Here is a 15,722-nt window from a genome sequence, read left to right as displayed (position 1 = left end):
CTTAAAGCTGACATGAATTCATAAATACGCATTTATTTCCCTTTTATCTCCGACTACCGCCATATTAGTTGTCGATTTCTATTGTTCTGCTCATCGCTACACACCCCCTTTATAAGCTGAGAGCACTATTCATGCTTCACCGCATTCAGGTATTTCATGCACCCGAACACGTTGCCTTGGACGAAAAGACGTGTAGAAACGCGTTTTGAAAAAAAGTAAAATGACAACCACTGCACTGGCAAGATATATCCAATACACGATGAAACAAGACAGACTGAAATCCTGGCGCAGATACTTATAAAATTCCTCGATAATTGTGGACCGTTTTCCTGTGTATGTTACAACATCGCAGATGCGCAAACAACACACTGTGGCAGATCGAGCAATGTCAATGATCGCATGGATTTTAGAAACGGTTGAACGGGTGGAAACGATGTTACATTGTCATTTTCTTGGATTTACTATCATTTATCTACTGTGTTCGATGTAGTGCCGCCGGGGTTTTCAAAAAGACGCAGACGTTATTCACTCTGTATCAACGACACACGTGTTCGATGTGAATGCGTAGTGAGGCAGCACTGTATGTGCAAAATAATAAAGATATCTGGAAAATCCTTTCACAGAATAAACATATTTTGTATTTCATTGATTGTTGTTTTCTTTATTCTTTACTACAAACATTTTACTACAATGTGTAGTTCATGCATTTATAAGTCCGTGCAACCTGAATGCCTTGATCGGAAAGCAACCGACCATAACTTTCTCAACCGATATATTTACTCCAGTGGCAGTAGAGGAGCGATCGAAAATAATATGGCGACCAATGCTTTTATGAATTCATGTCAGCTTTAACAGCAATGATAAAATGGTTGAGGTTTTCAAAAATCCCCCGATGGCAGCTTTCAAGCGCCCTAGAAACCTTTAAGGTCATATGAAACGATATCCTGACCATATTGAGTTATATACGGGTGAGTTCATAAGTGCCTATTTAATAAGACTGACATTGTTTTTTGAACATTTTATGCAAAATGTAAGCGCCGCAGTCGATCAAAATCACTTAATCGGGAAAAGAAACATTGACTTAAGCGGCTTGTACATATTTAGTTTAGAGACGTCGCGGAGAATGAATGAATTTCTTTATAGATTTTCATGCAAGTACAATATAATTTTAATATATGCATGTATATATGTTTTATTTCAATCTTGAAATTGTCAAATAAAAAAAAAACTGATCGTTTTTCCCATTTGCACGTTCATGCATTTTATTAAGATTTTTTCTTAACAACTTATAGGCCTCGTGGTGCCTCATTCGCTTCACGATTATACTGTTTGTTTCGATTTCAATTTCACAAATATGTTACCATTTAATTATTTTAGTCTAAGAGAAATTTCTTCAAATGTTTTGATTTTGAAACGTAAAGCACCGCGGTGTTTTGATTTTAATTACAACGTGTATGTGCGGTGTTTTAATTTTACAACGTGTATTTGCGGTGTTTACTCACAAATCCCTTCTATCGCACTTTCTTCCGCAATTTTTTCTTTAGTTCTTTTATTATTATTGATGCTTGTTCTTAATAAAATCTGTTGATTATCTTCACATTCGTTCATAACTATTTTTATCAAACAAACGATTCATTTCACCGATACATTTCGAAATCCTTAAATGCCATATTTCCGCGATCTAATTTAATAAAACGTTAATACACGTGTACACAAAGTATTTTCCAAAGATATTGTTACATTTATATATCGATAAGTCAGAAAATTATATTATTTTAAAATAAAATTTAAGAATTATTTTGCGGTATTTTACAGCAGCTTTTAAATACAAACTATGTACACAATGCCTCAAACATTTTCATTACAAAATGAATCAACTGAATTGAAGTGCTTTAATTCCCTTGAAATGTAGCTCAATCATTATACGTATCGAAGAAGAAAATGATGTTTCTATTTTAAAAGGATCAGGATAAATCATTAATCAGCTGTAAATGTTTGGAGCATTTCTTTCGTTAAATTTTCAATGCAGTACGGGATCTTCATCATGATTTTCCTCTGGTGATATTAGATTTATTCATTAACGAAACTAAGTCATCTGTACTACGAAATCAAATGATCTCATTTGAAAAGAAAGACACGTTCATATATGCAAAAATTACTAAAATCAAATCGATAAACTACTGTAAAATTACACTAGTTTTGATGCATTGTTTACATCTGTGGGCCTGTGTGACGTCATAAATCCACAAAATCAAGAACGATAAGCGGGGAAGAATTTTTTCAGATGCTGAGTTTTCATGGTTATTTCTCAGTAATGCAAAGGCAAAAAAGTCTTACTTAACTTATTTTAACATTTGTTTATACCAAGCTTTATATTTATGAAAGAAAATCATAGTGTTAAAAATCGTTTCATATGACCTTTAAGGACATGGTGGTAAGAACCAAACTAAAGAACCCTCTACTTAATGGTGGCTTTAAAACTTGTTCTGACACCAGATGTCTGCTGTGCAAACACAACTCTGATGCAGACGACTTCTCTAGCCCCATTACTGGCCGTACTAACAAAATTTTCGCAAATACTTCTTTTCGTACTGACAATTGTATATACCTCATCAATTGTAAATTTTGTCAGAAACAATACGTAGGGGAAACAGGAAACCTCCGCAGGCGCATCAATAATCATCGTTCCACCATCAAAACTAAGAAAATTAAAGAACCCGTCGGGGAACATTTTAACTTAGATGGTCACAGATGGGAGGACATGATGGTTTTGGTTATTGATCACAACCCAGACTGGACAGAAGCGGAGAGAAAAAATAAAGTAAAAAATTAAATGCATCACAGGATGAATGACCATCTTTAAGTCCTCCTTAAAGATAGCTTAAAGGTGTTTAAAGGTAGCTTAAAGACGATCTTTAAGCCACCTTTAAGCTATATGTGTTGCTTAAAGGTGGCTTAAAGAAAGCGTAAAGATGGCTTAAAGGCAGCTTAAAGACTATCTTTAAGCCACCTTTAAGGACAACTTATAGGTCCTTAATGTCCAAACTTCTTTAAGCCACCTTTAAGCCACCTTTAAAGCTACCTTTAAGCCATTAAAAATGTTTAAATCATTATTGTGCTTAATTTCCAACAAAATGTATTAACTTTATGAAAGAAAAGGTATTAAAACGGTTTTTGTTCTAGAAAAAAAATGGAAAAAAAAAACAAACAAAAAACCTGCAACTTACATATTTATGAGCGATTTTATATTCTATATATCAGTAGATATTGAATCAATGTATTGAATGTGTTTACTTGAAAAGATTTTGACAAACCATTCAGTTTGTAACAATCAATTATATCTAATTTATAAATTACATGCATGCATGTATTTAGAATGAAATGCGGAACTTGGTCTTCAGTGAACAAAAATATATTATACCTAAATGGAAACTGTTAGGTTCACTAGTAGGATTTCTTAGTTAATAAATTTAAACCGAGTAGATATACGTTCATCTAATTTATAGCTATAAAAATGTAAGAAAGAAAATGAAATCACTTCTTTTATTAAATGCATTGATACTATTAGAGTATTTGTTCAATTTCCCGCAATTTCCCGGTTTTCATGATCGCGGCGCCGTTCCAATATGTTTAAATATTTACATGTAATTGTATGTACATGATTTTTAAACTATCAATTCTAAAACAAACAATATTACCAATTACCGGTGACGTATTTACTGCATGTGGCAATTGCAAATGATGTATACATATACTTGTACATACAATTGTATGATGTGCCAGGCCGGGTATGTGACATATTTACCCTTATACATATATTTAAATAATCAACCTCTATTTATGATCACCGGTACATTATTAATTAGCCTCAAGATTTTACTCTTACATACATGTATCGTTAATTTGTAGACGTAACATTTTTGAAACCCAGAGCTAGGAAATAATACTTTGAAAATGAATTACAAAAGCAAATTAACTTTTATTCACTAGACTTATCGTATACTCGTACATACTAAGATTCAACGCCTTTAGAAACCCTGACGTGCACCCGGGCACACGACACACCTGTTGTGTATATCTTGTATATTCTGCGTTAGTTCCAGGGGTTTTCTTAAGTTGGACAAACAATAGACTTTAATTAGAAATACACAAACATGCACCTGAGCACACGACACAACTGTCGGTATATCTTGTATATTCTGTGTTAGTTCCAGGGGTTTTCTTGAGTTGGACAAACAATAGACTCTAATTAGATATACACAAACGAACAAAACTATGTCTAGACAAACAAAGCAGTAATATCTTGCCCGATATAACAAAGGCAGTTGAGAGTCTTTTCATCTTTAACATATATCTAGCAGATCTAGAGTTAGAAATAATAAAAATTGAAAAAAAAATACAAACCTTAAACCGATTATCAAATTAAATCATGCATTTTTGGTTCATTATCTTTATTTTGTTTAATAACCGGATGAACTGAGAGAGAGAGAGAGCGATTTTTTTCACCGATTAATTTATAATAGGAAACAAACATACTTTAATTAGTTTTATGCACATATTAAGATACAGAGACTGCGCTCACCCCTACAATAATTTTGAACCCCCCCCCCCAAAAAAAATTATAAAGAATTTTATAACGGCAATCTGTGTCCATCGGAGCGGTGCTGATGATAGCGATCTGTGTTTAATGGAGCGACAATTAAAACCGCCTGGAACACCCCCCTCCTTCCTTGGAAATTATATTATCACTCGGATGACCCCCTCCCATCCCTATAAAAGAGCTTTTGCATTTAATATATGTTTTTATTGTTCAGCTTGATCAAACTCGACTTAAAGGGAACTTAAAGATGGTTTAAAGACAACTTAAAGGGAGCGTAAATGACACTTAAAGATGCTTAAAGGTGGCTTAAAGATGGCTTAAAGGTGACTTAAAGAAGTTTGGACATTAAGGACCTATAAGCTCAGCTTAAAGGTGACTTAAAGGTGGCTTAAAGATTGTATATCCTTTAAGCCACCTTTACGCCAACTTTAAGCCACCTTTAAGGACTTGCTTAAAGATTGTTTTTCGCCCTGTGCATAGACTGAAGTCATTCCGCCCTGATGGCATGAACAAATTAAGTGACTTCAAACCCAAATCGGCCTCCTTCAATACACTGAATTCAATTGAAAATCATATTTTTCAATCAAAAAGTGAACAACTTTCGCTAGTTAAATTTATACTTAGCCATCTATCATAATCGAGTTATTTTCTGCTTATTTGAAATTATAGTTAGCAGCCTTAAAAAAAGATTCAAATAAGCGATAAATTATAAATATTAATTATTTCGGGTGTTTTGTGATTGTTATTTAATTCCAAATCTCAATACCATAATCTTACTTAAGGTTTAAGGTTCTCCAGTCCTCAGCCTAAAACTATTTTTGATTAAAAAATGTAATTTGTCCTTGAAACTTTATAAATGAAATAAAATGAGATTTTTAGATGCTATCCGTGCATTTAAAAAAGTTATTGTACATAAAGCACGAGATATATATATATATATATATATATATATATATATATATATATATATATATATATATATATATATATATATATATATATATATATATGTTTAGTTTTATATTTTTAACGTAATTATTAAATATTAATGTATCTTCTTCTGCTTCTTCTTCAGAATACTGAGTAAGGCTCTTCAAAGAGCATTAACACGTATACTAAGAAAGAGTTGTATTAAAATAATTTAATGCGACTGAAAAACATTGAATGTCATCATAACTTGCCATTGATCATGAGGTCGCATTATAACGTAACCTTGTTCATAAATCAAGTCGTCTTCCCATCTACTATTATGCAACATCAATAGATCGAGGTCAGTTTATGTGGAGCATCTTCTTATGATTGAGGTCAGTTCATCAAGGTCAACTGCATTACTGAATGAACATTTCGACCGAAATTTTTACGCGTGAGACAAAATGTGCATTCTTGAATCAACAGGTTGAACTGTATTTTATGTATGTTTGCATCTCTTAAGGATGATGTTTACTCAGAATGAAGAAAAATTCCACTGATGACAATGAAAAACCAACTATTGTGTGTTATAGACCCTACATGGTAGTGTTATTCTTCACTTTCAAAAAAGTAGGTCAATAACCTACTTTTTAAGTTAATGGCCATTGAATATTTTTTTTAAAATTTAAGAAAAATCCATTAAAATTTTACAATATGATTGAGATTTTCTTAATTGTGAAAAAAAATACATTGCTTAAGTCTTTGACAAATGAAATACAGTTTATGAATGGTAGTGACATTGAATAGATACAAAGCATTAAGTTTTCATTCACAATTTTATACCTATTCTAGTCCGAATTTCCACAATCAGTTTTCAAATTACTACCCATTTTTGATTCAATATAACAAAAAAAACTGAATGATGATAATGCTAAAACATTTATAGTATTAAACTAAGTATATTGACCTTTCTCTGCTGGCATAAAATTTATATAAGGCCAATGATCAAAATTTTGAGATATGGTGTCTTTTATCATTTTTAAGCATTTTCAATATTTTTGTAGTGTGTACCATACGATTATCTAAACGAAAAAAGCAAGGTAAAACCAACAGAAAATATGCAAAATATGTTGACTAACAAATAATATCTTAACTTTAAAAATTATATTACTACCAAAAATATTTCAATGGAAAACACAATCTGAAAAATTAAGTCCGAATTTTCTCTGTTTTGCTAAACGTCAAACTTTGTCACACCCTAATTCCATAATTAGTAAAATATCGATTGTTATGTCAATAATAATTCACTTCATGAATATTTTTTTGTATTTAAAACAAATTTTAGCCATGAAATTGAACTTTTTAACGATCCGGATTTGAGAACTCAAACCCTGAGTAAACAACGTCTTTAAGGTAAATGAATTGAAATAAAACTTAGTAAAATGTCATATCAATTAATACCAAACCAACTTTTTATAAGATCTACTTATGCAAGCGGAATGTGTGCGCACGTTGAAGCATTTGCCGGATGCCTCATATGGACGCGCCGATCACAATAAAATTATAATAATAAAGCTAGAAGTTCCTGTAAGAAGCAGGGTTCTTAAACCAACAAACATAAGCAATTAAGACAAAAAAAATCGAATTATTCTTGGTACGAGTTAACAAAATCCTAATGATTCCAAGTACGAATTAACAAACCTTATCGATTTCAAGAACGACTTAGCAAAAACAAATCCGAATGTGTAAAAGTACGATTTAACAATTATCGAATAATTTTAGATACGAGTTAATTTAACTCTGAACATAAAATTATTTTCTTAACCAAGAATGTCCGGAAAAATCAATTTTTAAACCCCTTTATCTCTGTAATGCATCGTCCGATTTTAGAACGGATTTCAGTTTTAAATTATGAATAATAAGCTCTTATTTTCTGCTGAATGATTAATAACAAATTATCGCTAAAAAATAAGTTATTATGAAAAGGCTTTGTGGCCCTTTTGGCCCCTTATTTGAGGGGTCAGTCCTTTTTTCTTGATATCAAATGAAAGGTATTTGTAAGCAGATGCAAGATGTTTCCCGCAAACAATCTTCCCGTCTGTACTTAGTTATTTGACCAAGTCCAACTCTCATCGAAGTTTCACAAGTTTATTTGGATCGTATAGTGGTTCTGTTCTCGTTCTAATCAAGTCTCTGAACAAGTCTGAATTGCTAACAATGTACATGCATATATATACCCTTTCGGCTGGGACAGACAGTTTCGATTACTCATGACCACCTGCGCTGGTCATGAGTGTAGATTTAGTGAATAAATTCCTAAACAATATTTTAATTCTAAATTCAGTATCAAAACTGTCAAACTGTCCATCACAGCGTCGGGGGATGCGGGCTTACAATCTCCCGCATCAGTACAAAACATGAGTATAGGTTAAAAGGTTAACAGAAAACATGTACTTCGTGACAATTATACAAAATCAGATCTCCACAGAGTCTGCAAATATAACAAACATAGCATTACTGTCCAACACATGGACATATGATATCATGCTGCTGCGCAAATAATTTCCAAAATATAATTTCCCAAGGACTTTCTAACATAATTATTGACATTTTAATAATTGCGCAGTTTGCATAAACAGCTTACATGTTTATTTCATAGTACTTAACAAGGTCATCTGTTTACATACGTCCCCCAAACAAAAGAAATATCCCAAGGGAGATTTCTTCTGCCTGGTGCCCAGAGCAGGAAAGTGTCCTTGATCTCCCCTAATTCGGATGAACTTTCCAGCGACATACCAGTTAGAACATCCCTTTAAGAGGTAGTATCAAGTGACATCTTTCCTTTTCTGGCCAGGGACAACAAATAAAACAATCAAGTACGATCAACTAATCAAGATGACCAGGATTAACACTTAATAAAGGTGATCAGGATGTAAAACGTGTTAGAGGTGATTCATATACATATAGGTGATCAGGTTATATATAACTTGTTACAAGTGACCAGGATATATACACAATTCAAACAGTAACATAAGCTGTTACAAAATATCTATACATCTCAAACAATGTAATGGTCAAGAATGACCAGGATCAAACAATAATAGTCACATATTTTACAGTTCATAATGGTCAAGAATGACCAGGATTTCAACAGTTCATTATAGTAAAAGTTACACTGTTCGTGGTGAGCGGAAATGATCAAGATTCAATGACTAAAATTCTAAATATATAAGAACATACCATTTCATGACAATATTACAATATAAAGATCAAAATTGTTAAAGCACCACAGGTCCAACAACTAACATAGTTGCTGTAGTTTCACATTGTTCGTCGACATTTGGAAACAGTATCCTTCCAGAAATGAATTCACATTTATTTTAATACATGAAACAACACATTTTTTTCACTGTCTTCACTGGATTTCCTTATTCGTACATCATAGGATTTATCATTGGGTATAGATTTGGCGCCGATGGCAAGGTTTCTCCTCGCGGAGTGCTTCCTACGCTCCTCTGATTTTCAGACCTCGTGGCCTTTTCCTCAAGGTATCTTCTCGCGAGTTCGGGATCTGGTTGGTAATATTTGCTCCAAGGAGACTCCAACTCATCTTTCTTTCCAGTAAGTCGTTGTGTTAAAGTTTCTGAAATGGTTCCGGTACTATAAATGGTCTTTCGGTCTTCCAACTTTCCGCTTCGACGGGGCTTCTTTGGGGTTGCAATGTCTCTCAGTTCAATATTATGTTGGGAAGTCCGTGCTTCAGGATCGACACAGCTATATGGCGTACTTCCAGGTGAATCCTTTTCGACTTCGTCACTAGGTCTCCCGTGGCAACGTGTCCAACTACCACCACAGCAACTACCCAGTTTCCTAACTTTCTTATATTTCCTAATACAAAGTCCTATCACTATTACCAAAGCCAAAATTAAACACACATAAAACCAAGGGCTTCCCACCCAAGACGAGGATTTCATGGGTTGCAAATTATTTATTGGCAATTCCGCCATAAGTGCGCTTAATGGAAATTCTTTTATGTCTTTTAATTTGTCAGGTATACTAATGTGACCTATTTCTGGGTATTTTGAATTTAGAGGTTCCCAAAGAGTGCATGTATTAATTTCGTCGATAAAATCTTGAAACGAATCAGTCATATTGAAATGATTTTCCCTATTGTAGAATGGGGGGAGTAATAAAGATCAATGAAAACCAGAACATCCCTGACCTAAATTCACGATGTCTATCGGACTCTTAACCCTTTTTCCTGTTGTTTTCTCCCCACACTTAACGTTAAGGTTCAATGGTTTAGAAGAAGTAATTAGCCATTTTCCTTCGCGTAAATTGGCTGCGTTTGGATCGACTACATTGTTTTCTACAGAGACTGAACATAATTTCGCAATTCCTGGAAGATCGTTTAAGAAAATTCTTATCACGCATAAATGGCCTGGATTTACAGGATAAAAAGATTTATCTATGGAACAAAAATTTCCGTGTTGTTTTATACATGATAATAGCTTGATGTCAGATAGTGTCGTATACGTACTTCGGACATCGTCGATGACGACCGCATTTTATTCCATTTTATACTTAGCTAACAAAGTTGATTGGTTTGTTTTAAGATTTGGAACTGGGAGATTATGAATCTTGAAGACTTCGAAATGTTTGTTCGTGTCTAGAAGAGGTACAGTTAGTGCAATTATAAGGTTTTCAGTTTCCACTAATGTCGTACATGGTAAAATTCTATAATAAGACCAAAGATCAGTATCTGGATCATAGGGTAGTTTAAGATTCGGAGGTAATTGATTCGCAATTTCTGATAAAAGATTTCTGAGATTCGCTGGCGAAATGACTGTCGGAGACAGATGTCCCAACGAGAGCATGTTTAGTCTTAGTCTGAGCTGTTGTAAATGATTCCTAGTTATCGAAACAATTTCAGATATACTGCTTAAGGTTCTGTCAAAACGAATGTAAATGTCATTAAATCTTTACATGTCATGCATTTGCTTGTTCAGTAGTAACTGTTCTGTCATCGAGGCATTTAGACTAGTGATGATGCTATTTATTGTCCTACGATTTTCGTTTATGTTCTGTTGATTATCCTTTATAAAGGTCATACTCTCTGTCAATACATGCTTTATTTGTTGCTCATCATTTGCCAGATGCCGAACGTTAGCCTTAATAGTGTCTAAGTCTGTTTCATCTAGAGTACCGAAAAGAAAAGAAAGTACTTTTCCTACGATTGGTATTATTGCTCTAGTTCTTCTACGGTGCATAAAACGAATTTCGCGTATTTTTAGTTCTAAATATTTCCCATTTAGTTTAAAGTTACTTATCTCGACCGAGAATCGTTCTCTCATTTGATAAAGCCGAAACAAGGGTGTTACTGGAACCGTATGATTTGTCAAATTAGCAAGTAAGATTTCTGACTCATTTCGAATAGATTGTAGTAAGACCGTTTTGACTGTTTCCAGTTTTGTTTCGAGAAGATCTAGAATATTACAATAAGGATTTAAACTTATCGTCGTGATTGCTGTCCATTTGCCCTGTATTAAGGAGATATCTTTGACTTTTTCGAAGATTACACTTTTTCTAACTAGTGCTCCACAAACTCCAATTACGAGAAGCATCACCAATGCCCACTTCATCCTACAATTAATAATTAAAACTTCGGATACAAGGATGCTTACAAAAAGTTCTTTCAAACTGATACATCCACCCTATTACGTTTCTTCTTGTTTCCGACATTTCTATTACTGTTGAGTGAATTTCTATCAGGTCTAATGGAAAGTGTTTCTTCATAAACTTTATGAAGGAGGGATAGAGCGGCCACATATTTTTATCTCCTACTATCATTGTCTGTAAAGCCAAAATTCTTTGAAATTCTAAATTTATTTTGCGTCTAACGGGCCTATTTTGTTCTGCAATTCTCTGATATTTCATTATTTGAGCCTTAACTAAGTCTGGTAAGTCGATGATTAATTCGCAAATCGAACTCAACGGTATGTCTTCGTCGTCAGAAGTCATTGGGATTGGGGCTTGTGGGAATCTCCACCTTAGGATAAAATATCTTTCGAGTTTTTACTTTTCTAAGGCCTGGTTGTAAAGAGCTTAATGTTGAAGGTAAAGAACTCGATGTTGCAGATGATTGTCGAGAATTGTTATCTATTCCAGGATTAGGCATCTCTAACTTTAATGCCCATTTACTTTTAGGTTTTGGCTTAGGACTTGGTTTAGTTGATAATTTACTTCCAGACTGTGAAAAATATCGAGGTATTGGTCGTTGGTCAGACATCTGAAAAATGTTTATTCAAAGAAATAAATTTTATCTCTTTCATCCCATATATCTTCTTCATGCTCCTGAAGTTTCATAACTAACCCTTCTTTTCCTACTGTAAATGACCCATGTACTATTTCATTTATCATCACCATCCTAAAATACTCTACTTCCCCTGGACCTATTTTACGATACAAGGCCATGATTTCATTATATTTCTGATCTATTTCGTGCAATCTTCTCAATTTCATGATAAAACTAGGTTTAAAATTTCGCTCAAATATAGTTGAATATTGTTTTTCAGTTCCCCTAAAACAGTTTTCTTTGGTTCTACTTCTGCATTTGCTAAGCGATGGTATTTCTTAATTTTTTCAAGAACTACATAGGGCAAATTTGGGTAAATATTGCCAATATTCTCCCTTTGTTCTGCCATTTCCCTGCAAATAGATTGTTTATTATTTGAATTTTCTTATTGTAAATCCTTAAACTCTATACTTAATCCTGCCGCGTCATTCTGTATAGCTCCTGTTCCTAACTCTAATAGTATGTTCGTCAAATATTCTAACTCACTACCTCCTATAAGTGTACAGTACTTCAAGACCTTTGCTACCAACTTCAGGTTCCTAACAAAACTAGGGCTCAAGGTGTCCTTATCAAGTTTCCTATTTAAGTATTGCGAATACACATTGAATCGTCTTAATTCAATATTTACTAATTTTCTTGGAGTAATCTCTGCATTCGCTAAACGATGATACTTCTTAATTTTATCTAAGACCACTTCTGGTAAAAATGATGGGTATATGTTGCCTGGGGTATACAAAGAGTCAATTCTTAATGATCGCTCTTCTATTTCACTTAACACTTCCATAGGTTCACACAAGCTCATAGGTGAACTCCCTGACTCCGCACCTGCCATTTCTGCAAGAAATTTGCAAGAGTCGTGACAGTCCACAAACGAGCGATTAAAAGCAACAATGCGCAATTTAATATGCAAAGCATAATATATACAAAGCTAAGCATCTTCAAAATTATTTACATCTACAGTCGGTTACGAGTGGCGCCCTCCCTAACGACACTAGAAGAGGTAATTTCTCCTCTAATGCTTATCGTGACCACATCGGAATATGGTTCTGTATCACTTAGATCATGATTGAGTATATCCAAGGTTGCTGTTAGTGTATTTCTTCCGAACCTTATTTTGATATAAAGTTCATTAGGGGGCGTCAATCTCAATTCCAATAACTCAGATTCTGACATCTGAAAATAAAGGATACTTTATCTATCCTATTACTAACTGCTTTAAGACAGCTAAACAATCCTCTTTAAATTTATTTTGTTTATTAAATTTACGAGGTTTAGGGATTGGTTTTCGCTGCTTAGGGGTTGGGGTGAAGCCTAGACCTATTTTAACTTCATCTACTTCCATGTCTTCATTCAAGGGAACTCTAAAATTATCTAAGGGAATTTGTGACTCAGGGTGCTCATTTTCAGACTCTGACTCATAGTCCTCAATTGTCTCTTCTGTCGATTCAGTGTTTTGTTGTTGATCATCCATGATCTTTTTGGCTCTTATTCGTTGTTGAAGTTCTGCTAAAGGGATATCTTCTTCATCGGAAGATTCTTCTCTTTCACGTTTCTTAAATTGAATTTCTCTTTCCAGTGGTTCTGGTTGTATGTTTTCTTCTTCAGAAGAATCAGATTCTTTTTCAGGTGGCACCACATAATTACTTCTTCTTAAAGTTCGACCATCTTCAGCACTTCCTTGCGAAAACGAAATGGGCCAATGCGAGATGTCAGCCAACCTTAATTGTCGTGCATGGCACTTGGTAGTTGCTCCTGTCAATTGGTTCTTTATGACGAAACTTACTGGTCCTTTCTGCTCGATGATTCTGTAATACGGAAGCCATTTCTTATCTAATTTATTTTGTCTCCTATTATTATTTAGGTAGACTGGATCTCCTACTTGAAATTCTTCGTCTTTACTGATCTTATCTGCTTGATCTTTCTGCCTTTTCTTGGCTTCTTTCATGTTTTTATGCACCAACATAAAGGCTTTATGTTGTTCTTGTAACGCAATCTTATGTTGGTCTTCTCCATGTATCTTCGTCGAGGCTTCAACAAGGTATCCAAAGGTAGTACCACGTCTCTGTTATACATAAGATAGTACGGAGAGAATTTCGAGGAATCATTGGGGTGAAATCGGATTGCGGCTAGCGTTTGGTTAAGATGAATATCCCAAGTTTCTGCACTGTCTACCAACTTTTTAGCCATGACATCATGTAAAGTCCTGTGGAATCTTTCTACTTTGCCATTTCGTTGGGGATTGTAATAGGACGTAGTTATATGATTGATGTTAAGTTCCTTTAACGTCTCTTCTACTTTCTTGTTGATATTTTCCGTTCCATTATCCGTAAGGATTTGCAAGGGACAATTATATCTTGGATATATTTCTTCTAGTATCAAGTGTACTATATTGTCTGCTGACTTGTCGGGTACAGGAAAAGCTTCTGGCCATCCAGAATAGATGTCGATGAATGACACTATGTATTTATTTCCTGATAAAGATGTTGGGTATGGTCCAGACAAGTCAAGTCCCATTTTAGCCATAGGGAAAGGTGGTATATCCGTTTCTTGCAGTGGGGGTTGATTTTTCTTGTTACTTCGGGTCTGACACACAACACATCCGTCTATGTAGGAATGTAACCTTTTATACAGGTTAGGCATATAATATTTCTGTCTGATGACGTCGTAAGTCTTGTCCACTCCCATGTGTCCAAGTGCATCATGATATTGTTGCACCACTAAGGACTCTAATTCTCGTGGCACATACAAGCGAAGTCTTGGGCATTCTGCGTCTCCGTCTGACAGATAGTACATCAATCCATCTATTTCTAGAAATTTCTTTTCTTCGGTTGCTGTCGCTGTTCCTTTCTTGAGTCTATCTTTCAATTTCTTTATTTGTTCGTCGCTCATTTGGCTTTCTCTAACATCAATGTCTTCAGGTGAGTCGATAAATGGCTTAAGTATTTCATCAGGCTGCTTTACGTCACATTTAGCTAGACGCTTAGGTGAAAAGGCGTTTGAATTTAGCACATTGATTTCAAAGAAATTATCTTTCACATCTGGTTCATCACAATCGGATTGATCTTCCGTTTCATCATCTTTTCCTCCAGATGGTACTCTCGACAAAAGGTCAGCACAGCAGTTGAATCTGCCTTCAATGTATTCCACTTTACAGTTGTATCCAGCAATACTTAGTGCCCATAATTGAATCTTTTTGTTCTGCATCGGAGATTCTAGGATATACTTCAATGGTTTATGGTCTGTCCTTATGGTAAACTGAGCGCTGTGAAGATAGTGATCTAACTTCTGTAAGGCATAGTGTATGGCAAAAGCTTCTTTTTCGATAGTTGACCATTTCTCTTGAGTTTTGCTTAGCTTATGAGACAGGTAGTATATTGGTTTATCTTCTCCTTCATCAGTCTTCTGCGTGAGACAGGCTCCTATGCAGTTGTCACTGGCATCGGTATATAAGATGTAAGGTTTATTGGTGTCAGGGTATGCCAATAATGGTACTACTGTTAGGCTTTCTTTAAGGAAATCAAACGCTTCTTGACTGTAAGGCGTCCATTTGAATCTGGCGTATTTTCTTGTAAGGTCAATCAAAGGTTCTGCTATTTTCGAGAAGTTGGGGATGAATCTTCGATAATAGCTGCACATTCCTATGAAACCACGAACCTCTCTGACGGTAGTAGGTGCAGGTAACTTCTGTATAGCTTCTACTTTCTTCGGATCGGGTTTAACTCCGTGTGCATTGATGATGAAACCGAGATACTCTGTTTGTTCTTTAAAGAAACTGCACTTTTTCAACTTTAATTTCAATCCGTGTTGTCTCAAGCGATGGAATACGTCTTGGATATGGCGTAGGTGGTCTTGTGGTGT

The sequence above is a fragment of the Magallana gigas genome, chromosome 9 (genome assembly GCF_963853765.1).
Source record: "Magallana gigas chromosome 9, xbMagGiga1.1, whole genome shotgun sequence".
Lineage (NCBI taxonomy): Eukaryota > Metazoa > Mollusca > Bivalvia > Ostreida > Ostreidae > Magallana > Magallana gigas.
The sequence above is the reverse complement of the archived record's forward strand: the minus strand, read 5'-3'. Positions refer to the sequence as shown.